Consider the following 9,525-nt stretch of genomic DNA (forward strand, 5'->3'; position numbering starts at 1 on the left):
AGAGAACATTAAGGACTTAAAATAGATTAAATCATAGATAAGATAAACCACTAAGGGTGATAATTAGTTTTTCAGGTTTACTCTTTTAGTTTTTTTGGAACCTTAAAATTTTAAATTAGAAAAAGCAATAGTGTTTGGCTACAATTTAAAACCTCAAAAAATATTCTGATTTTAATTATATGCATGTTTAATAACTTATTTAAAATCTCTCTCTCTCATGTTTGATAATGTTAGGAAACACTAACTTTAAAAGGAATTAGTTGTATTTTGCAAACAAGCAAAACCATGTTGCTTATACATAAAGTTGGCAAACAAAGTTCTTGACAACTATTGAAAACTAAATTCTACACAACTGTGGCAGTAAACAAGGATGCAATTATTACATGCTACATCAAAAGATTGCCTTATGAAATCAACACTACTATGACCTTTGGCTGAAGTAGTCCACCAACCATTTCTCATAGGCAATTCAACAAACAATTATGTTTGTTTTAGTTTTTTTTTAAATCAAAACCAGACGCTCTGTTTATCTTTCTAGACCACCATGTCCTAGCCTTCTTTGGTACTTCATTGACTACTGACTTTGTGTACTTTTAGTGATATAGTTGTGTCATCTTCCTATACCTTCATTCTCAAACTCTTCTCCTCGTCCACACTCTCTATTACACCCTCTCGTTCAATATGTTTGTAACAAAGAAGGTGGGGGGATTCATTGATAGATAGAAAGATGTTAGCTTGAAATGTCAAGTTCGGTGGCCATGATGCCACATATGTTTGGGGCAATGCGTTGAAGGGGAGGTGAGCTCCCTCTCTATCTCTAATCCATAGATTGCCTGTATCATTGGCATAATTAAAACACTTTCATAATTGATTTCTAAAACAATTTTTAGAAATAAAATCAGAATTTGGTTTTAATCTTTTGGATACTCAAATGGTTGAGTAAAATTTTGGAAAGAGCCATTCTAGGATGAAACAACAACAGAAAGTGAGGCTATAAGTATCCTAGCCTATGCATAAAAAAAACACATAGAAAATGAGAACCCCCATGAAGCAAGTTGTTCCCCTTCTTAATCCTCTTCATTTTTTCTTTTCTCTGTGTTAAAGTGCTTTATTGGTATCAAAGTCATGTTTACACCAAAAAGCTCTGCACAATCTTCTTTGCTTCTGGGTGTTGTCCACATAGTGATTTATTTCAAACAATCTCATACGAGTGAACCTAGGTACGTTGTTCAACCATTTTTCGTTCCAAAGAACCTCATTAAGGCATATCATCGAACACTTGTGTAGGGTTCTTGCACATAAGTGTTCAACCTTCTCTTTGTCTTAATCTAAATTGGTTAAGGCATTTACAAGATAGATGATGTACAATCAAGGACTTGTTCACCATAGGTTTTTTATTTTTCCTATAAAAAAATAGAGATTAGGGTCAGAGAACTAACCACTTCACTGGATTCAGCCCTTTTGCACCAACATTCTTGAGTGGACTTCTAGGCCTTTGACCATTGTTGCTTTGCCTAATTGTTTGTTCTGATGATTTGCTATAGAAATTGATTGACATTTTTATTGGTTGTTGTTGTTGTAGATTTTTTTTCCTTTTTATTTGGATTACATAAACCTAATTTTGTTCCCTAATTCTTTTGTTGAACATTTGGGAGCCTCTGGTTGATCTGTGAGTGTTGTCCAGCTAGTCCAAGTCATCAATATGCAGTGTCGGTCTTAGTTTTGGCTTGTTGCACAGAAGGAGAAGAAGGGTTCAGTTGAAACCATGCCGTTATTCCACTGTTTATGAGAAGAAGAGTTGTGAAGACTCCTCTTGTGCTTTGATATTTTTTTAAAATTCTTGAATGGGTACTTGTTATAATTTCTTGTATTAGCAATATCGAACTTACATGCTCGTGCCTTAGTCTTCTTACTATTCCATTTAAAGACCCTGGAAATTAAAGAGGAATGTGTTATATAAACTTATAATTCTCCCAGCAAGACTAAAATATTTTGTTATTTATTATTTAATACATGTTTGGAGGAAAAAATATTCATATTTTAGTGGTTTATATTTTCTGACGAGTCCAGTTTAAGACCTTTGCAATATAAAATTTTTTATCAGTTTTTTTGGAAGAATCATTTTACTAGACTAATCATGTTACTTGTTTGAAATTATAAAAAGAAGCATATTATAATTTGTTTATCTTGTGGTTGTTGCAATCTGTGTATGCTGTTTTTTAATAGTTAGCTCTTTGAAGGGAATTATAGCTGTTGTTTAGCAACTTGATTTACATTTGGTGTTTCCCTTGCTTTTTCTGTTGAATATTGATGATATATTAAAAAAAAAACTAAACATTTGGGTTTAGTTTTCTATTTTGTCATTTGTGTGAGTGACTCCTATTTAAAGCTACATAGCATAGAGTAGAGCATACAAATTTGATATTTCTTTTTGCCCTCACTAAATATACTTGATTTTTTAGTGTTTATTCACTATTTAAATTTGAAAATCTCATATATAATAGTACTCAAATAAGAACCTTGTTTTGTATTGATCACTTCATGTGTCTTGCACATTTTATTTGCATAGCATAAGAGTTATTTGAAATTGGTGCTACAATTTTAAAATAGATTCTTGATTTCATTTTTGAAGTGCTTGATTACTTTATCATGAATATGGATTTTCAGATAGTCATGGTACTATTTACTTTGATTTTGAATATTAGACTTCTACTTATCATTATTTGCTAACATATAATAAAAAACAAAAGAATGACTAGTAGGTTGTGTGCAACCGAGTTAGCAAAAATTGATAAGTTGAATGACACCAATTTTCACATATGGAAGATGAGAATTCCTCTTGCTTTGACCTTAGAAAGTATAGAAAACTTATTGAACGTATAAATAAAAGAACTAGGGTTTGAAGAATAAAAATGCATATGAAAATTTAAAAAAGATAATATGCTTGCTAGGATAATCATGCTCACATACATGAAAGATGACCTTATTAGGATATTCGAGGACTACCCTATTGCTAAGGCAATAGTTGATGCCATAGTCGCAAAATATGACACTACCTCTGAAACTCAGATTCAGTTTCTCTTAAAGAAATACAATTCATATAAAATACAAGACAATGACAACATTGTTAATCATGTAAACAAAATGCTTGTAATGGCCAAAGACTTAGCAATTATTTAAAAATGTAATCTTAGATCGTATGTAGATCTCAACCGTTCTAAATAGCATAGCAGCTTCTTAAAAGATTGTCACTACTGCTCTTAAGCTTCTATGAATTTGACTTTATAAGAGTTACCTACTCAATTAAAAATAAAGCAACAATATACAAGATAAGAAAAATGAATTACCTATTGCTAAAGACACTTGTTGGCTACAAAAGATCAAGCGTTCCTTCATGGATGACTATTATGTTTACTTAGTAGCAGACATGTATTACTCAAAAGATCTTGATGACATGGTAGATAACTTGTCTTATAGTGATATAATTGACTCACACAAATGAACAGAATGAATGCAAGACATGGACGAAGAACTTGAGTTCATTGAGAAAAACTAAGTTTGAAAATTAACAAATCTACATAAGGGAATAAATGCCATTGGGCGCAAATGGGTATTAACAAAGAAATATAAGTCTGATGGTAGTATAGAAAAGTTTAAAGCCATATTAGCAGCTAAAGATTTTCTCAAAGATAAGGATTAGACTATGTTCATACATATTCACCAGTTACAAAATTTGCCACAATAAGAATAATCTTGTCCATTATAACATATTATGATTTAGATATACATCAAATGGATGCTAAAATCACATTCTTAAATAGTGATATTAAAAAAATATTTTTATAGAATAACTTGAAGGCTATATTATTAAAGGCTAAGAAGATAAAGTTTATGGGTTGAAAAAATCCATATACAAACTTAAACAATCACCACTCATAATACAATTACTACACTTATATATGCAATAAATAGATTTGACCTCTGCATTTATGTTTGAAAAAGTGAGAGGTAATTTTTCATTCTTTCCTTACATGTGAATGATATTTTTTTGACTCAAAATAACAATGATATGATTGTCAAAACTAAGTCATGGTTAAATTTTTGATTTAAAATGAAAGAGATACAAGAGACATCCTATATTCTTAGAATAAAAATTATACAGAATAAAAATTTTTAACTTTTGAGCCTAAGTCAAGAAATAGAATGGGGGACTGCAAGTCAAATAGTACCCTTGTAGCTAAAGGGGTCAAATTAAGTAAAAATCATTGCACGAGTGAAGTATAAGATAGATTAAATTTCCCTTATGTGCAAGTTGTTGAGAGCTTATTGTATGTAATGTTATGTACGAGACCCGCTCGAGTGAAGTATAAGATAGACTAAATTTCCATTATGTGCAAGTTGATGAGAGCTTATTGTATGTAATGTCATGTACGAGACCCGATATTAACTTTGTTATTGTTCTTGTTAATCGCTATTAAAGTAATCTTGATTGGCCTTATTGACAAGCAATTAAGAGAATATATTCAAGTATTTAAAAGTACAAAAAATTTACAACTATATTATCATAAAATGACTTAAAACAAACAACATATTTTAATCTTGATTTTGTTAGTAATAGGGATAATAGTAAATTTATTTTTGGATACATTTTTTTTCTTGGAGAAGGTGCAGTTTCTTGATCATACAAAAAACAAGGTAGCAGCGTACACAAGGAGTTGAGTATGTTTCCTATAATGTTGTTGCTATCTTTGTTGTTTGGATAAAACCATTTCATTAAAGATTTGAAACTGGATATAATCAATGAATCAATGTTAAACAACTATCACTCTTATAAAAATTAAAGCCGATAGTTCTAAAAGCAAACATATAGTGGTGAAATACCATTATGTTCACAACATGATTGAGAAGAATGAATTTACAGTAAGTTAACTTACCTATTATTGATATGATTGTGAATCCTTTAACAAAAGACATACCTGAAAATTTATTTTTGAAATATATATCTTATATGGGTTTAAGATATGTCTAATTGATATATATAGCATGATGAGTAAATATTGAATATAGTATCACAAATGCATCATTGACAGTAAAACCCAAATAATGAGAGGAAAATCATTGCATCATAATCCGACTCTCATGGCCAAGTGAAAGATGTTAGCCTGAAACGGCAAGTTCGGTGGCCATGATGCCTCATATGTTTGGAGCGATGCTTTGAAGGGGAGGTGTGACTCCCCTCTCTCAACGCATGGGTTGCTAGTTTTAGAAATAAAATCAGAATTTGGTTTCAATCTTTTGGATACTCAAACAGTTGAGTAAAAGGAAAGAGCCATTCATGACAACCCAAGGGAGGCTATAATTATCACAGCCCGTGCATAAAAAAACAAACAAAGAAAACAATAAGACCCCTTGAAGCAAGCCGTTCCCCTTCTTAATCCTCTTCGTTCTTTCTTTTCTATATGTCAAAGAGCTTCAAAAGCATATAAAAGTTTTCAGTAGGCAGATAGTAAAAATGTGTGCAATAGTAAGCGCGGGCACAACAGGGAATGCTGTCGAACAACAAAATGGAGCCCGCATTTTGGAGTATTTATCTTTCTAATAATGTTTGGTTTTTGTAATTCCAACTACTAGTTGGAATTTCAATTTTCAAGGTTTTTTAAGTTTTCCAAATTTTATTAATCTCATTCTTCCAATCAAACAGCTGAAAAAAAAAATTCTGAATGTTTTATTTTCAAGTAGCCCATTTATCCAGATAAATGGGCCTAACCAAACAGCCCCTACGTAAGATAGGGTGAGAAGTTAATATCAATATTATGTTTTTTTTTTATTGGCACAAACAATGCTTCAGTCATTTTGGATTTTAGTGTTCATCTGCAAAAGATTTGGACAAATATATAAGGGTAGGTCATGTCAATAAAATCTGTTCTCTTAAATGTTCTCTAAATGATTTGTTTTGTAGGGATTGACCTTTGGATCATGTTTTATGGGGCACAAAGATTTGGTACATTGTATTTTTTTGAGAGAAAGATTTGGTACACTGTAATTCATTGCTTCTTTATTTATCCTTAGAGAAACCTATATACACATTAAAAAATTATGATTAAGGGGTTAGTTCCTTCAGTCAATCAAGTAGATCACATCTGGAGGGTTCAAACTAAAAAAAACAGAAAAATACTAAAAAATATGTTTTTTGTTTGTAAGTTATATAAATTTTTTGAAAATTGCTTTGTTTGTCAGTACTGGTTCACAACCAGGGCCGCCGGTAAATGAACCCAATGAACTGAACACAGGCTCCCAAACGTGTGAATAACAACTACAAAAGCATAAGCACAAGTAGAACAAAGCCACTATTGCAAAAATTACATGTGATATGCAAGTGGTGCTATCGTGAATCTTTCAACGTTGACGTTACATGTCAGCCTTTTTTTACTGCCTTTGCGTTTTGACTTTGACCAATGGGAAGCCAATTTCTCTAATACCCTCCCCATCCCCGATCCCTGATCCAAACCACCAACCTTTCTCGTGACCATAGTGACAAATATCGTGAGATTTATGAATATTTCGAGGAAAATTACCTGAAAGTTAAAAACGATAATTTCTTGTGATATTTTTAAAATATCATATTTTTTTTGTGAAAATATAAATTTCCCAATATTTAGGTTTTTAATTGTGATTTATCATGAAAAAGCCATGTGGTTTTTATTTTTAATATGTTATAAAAAAGTATTTTTATGTTTTTTATTGCCAAGATTTTGCCAAAAAATGCAAGATTTTCAAAAAAAAAATTCAAATTCTGGCAAGTTTTTAACGGCTGATATTTTTGCCATTTTAAACTTTTATCACTATGCTCATAACCCAAAAATCAATGTTGTCACAATATATCGACCCCGAATCGATTTTCAAAAATGATTGAGTGAATCAGACGATTCTAATTTTAATTGGATCTAGCTGAGTTGGGTAATTTTTAATAAGCAGATGTCACATGTCAAGAAAATATTAAAATAATTTATTTTTTTTTAAATTTATTTAAAAATAAGCCGAATCAGCATTTTTTTTATCCATTTTGGGCTGATACAATATGAATTGGCTGATCCAGGCCTATTCCGAACAATACTGACAAGGATGGGCAAAAGGGCACCACCTATGGCAGGGTTGGTCACGTTCATGAGCCAGCCACACAGAGATGGATGTTTTGCTACAGTTGGGGTGCCAACAGGTCAGGTCCCACCCAACCAGACAAGCTGCCAACCAAATAATATTAGGGTCTGGACCTACAAAGTAGGACCCAAGGGTACGAATACCCAAAAAACTCAGATAACGTAAAGGGATTCATAAACCAGTCTTGAGTGGGACACATGATCTGGTACTATTGCGTGGAAGGTTTAAAAAAGCTAGGGCTTTTTTTACCTGATCAATCTAGGCCAGGATCTTCAAATCTGGACCCAATCTACAACAGTACAGATACAACCCCATAACAACCCTAACTACAAAATTGCAATACTTAGTATATGAAAGTTTTAATATTAAAGAGCAGGGGTGTAATGTAAACAAGTTGGACTTGGGTCGGATCTAGGCAATAGCAAGTCCGACCTAATTACATATAACTTATTCATTTTTGGTTCGGATTTAGAGTTTGATGGAGTCAGCAACAAAAAAAAGAAAACTGAATCCGACTAACTAGAAAATCCAACATTTATTAATATTTGGATTCAGATTCTGATTTTAATTGGACTCGATCTGGGATTCAAATGCAAAACTCAATACTAAGTCTGGATCTGATTATTAATAGGATCCATATCTGGCTACCAGATATAATTAATTAGTTTTGGATTCGGATCAGATGTCAGGTAAAATCTGAGACCTTGACATCCCGAGAACATCAGCCTCAAGGGCTACATACACTTGGATAAGTGGGTCAAGGACATTATAAGTTTGTTACCCGGAGTTTGCGTCTTTTGCAGCAAGGGAGAAACTGAGGGAGAGGGAGACGCAGTGGACTGCCTTGGTTCACACCCATCCTGAATGTGGGAACCGACTTTAAAAGCTATGTCACCGGGACACGCCATTTTGGTGGTGTGTCCCTGGTGACACGAGCGAACATGTTCAGACACGTGGATGGACAATATTTTAATATTTTTTATTGTCTTAAGGTTTTCTTCCAATAAAAAAATTATTTTTAACATTAAAATATCAAAAATTAGTATTTTATTGATTAAAAATAAAAAAATTTGTTACCTTGTGTTTTATTTTCTAAGAAATTTCGGAAGAGTCAACCCGCATCAGCAACGCATCATCGTGTCCACGTGTTTTTTTGACGTAGATCAAAAGAAAAACGGTCATTAATGACTTCACGTTATATGCAGTGCCGCTGCGGCGCACCTGCAAGCCATTCATCGGTTGACATCAGATGGCATTTTGAGTGGGCCTGGCTGCCCTCCATATGCTTTTTGAGCTCACGAGTCACGACTGACGAGTCAGAATCATATGCCATCACATGGCACATTTTGAGTGTGCCTCTACACCTGACTGCCTTTCATCTTTGACTGACAGTAGAGTCCAAAAACAGATGGAGAGCAGCCAGGTGCATAGGCCATGTGATGGCACTTGATCCTCGCTCACAACTAACCAAGGTTGTTAAATGCAATGAGGCGAAGCCAGGCGTTGAGCCTGTGCTTCGCCTCTGAGGCGTACTCCTCTCACAACATAAGACTCTCAAGTATCCGTGGTATTATCTAAAATATCATAAAAATATGTGGCATCACACTCAACGCTTAACACTAATGATCTTACTTCTCTTGGAGGGCTTCGTGTCACACTCTCAAGTGATCTTACTTCTCAAGTATCCGTGGTACTTTTTTTATATTTACTTTAAGCGCATCAAAGCAACGCCTCAGTACCTTGAGCGTGCCCCTGGCCTCTGAGGTGTACGCTTCAAGTACTAAAGTCTACGCCTCTCACACAACACTGCAACTAACAGTTAAAAGATCAGGTGCAATATATCACTTCCATCTTGAGGATAGGGCCTGTGGGGCCCAAAGCCTGATGGAGAGCCGAGAGCTATCGAGTGCTTAATGCACAAATTTTGTGCCATGTGAAAGCACTCTACTATCCAGACTCAACTGACAGACTGTCCGCCAAAAAAAAGATGGAGAGCACCAAGTGCAGTAACATAGTCAAAGTGTACCATATGAGGCACATGATCCTGGCGCCCAAGTTTAGGCCTCCCTCATTTTTTAAATGGTAGGTGGGGACTTCTCCAACACGTTGCCCAGTGAGGCGATTTTGTTTGTTTTTTTTAGTATTGAACAAGTCTTAGTTTTTTTCTTTAAAAAAAAAATATTCTTTGGGAGGATCAACGGGCCCACAATGGAACGCCCACTCAGACGTAGATTTTTTTTTTTTGCTGAGAGTTTGACGGAAGTCCTGCGTCGGTTCCCAATGAACGCTCTCTTATCCCTTTCTTCTCTTTCAAACTTTTTTGTCTTGTTTTCCTTTTTACCCTTCCTTAAAAACAACTTTCTCTTT

This window comes from Nuphar pumila, chromosome 12 (genome assembly GCF_984573655.1).
Source record: "Nuphar pumila chromosome 12, dmNupPumi1.hap1.1, whole genome shotgun sequence".
NCBI lineage: Eukaryota > Viridiplantae > Streptophyta > Magnoliopsida > Nymphaeales > Nymphaeaceae > Nuphar > Nuphar pumila.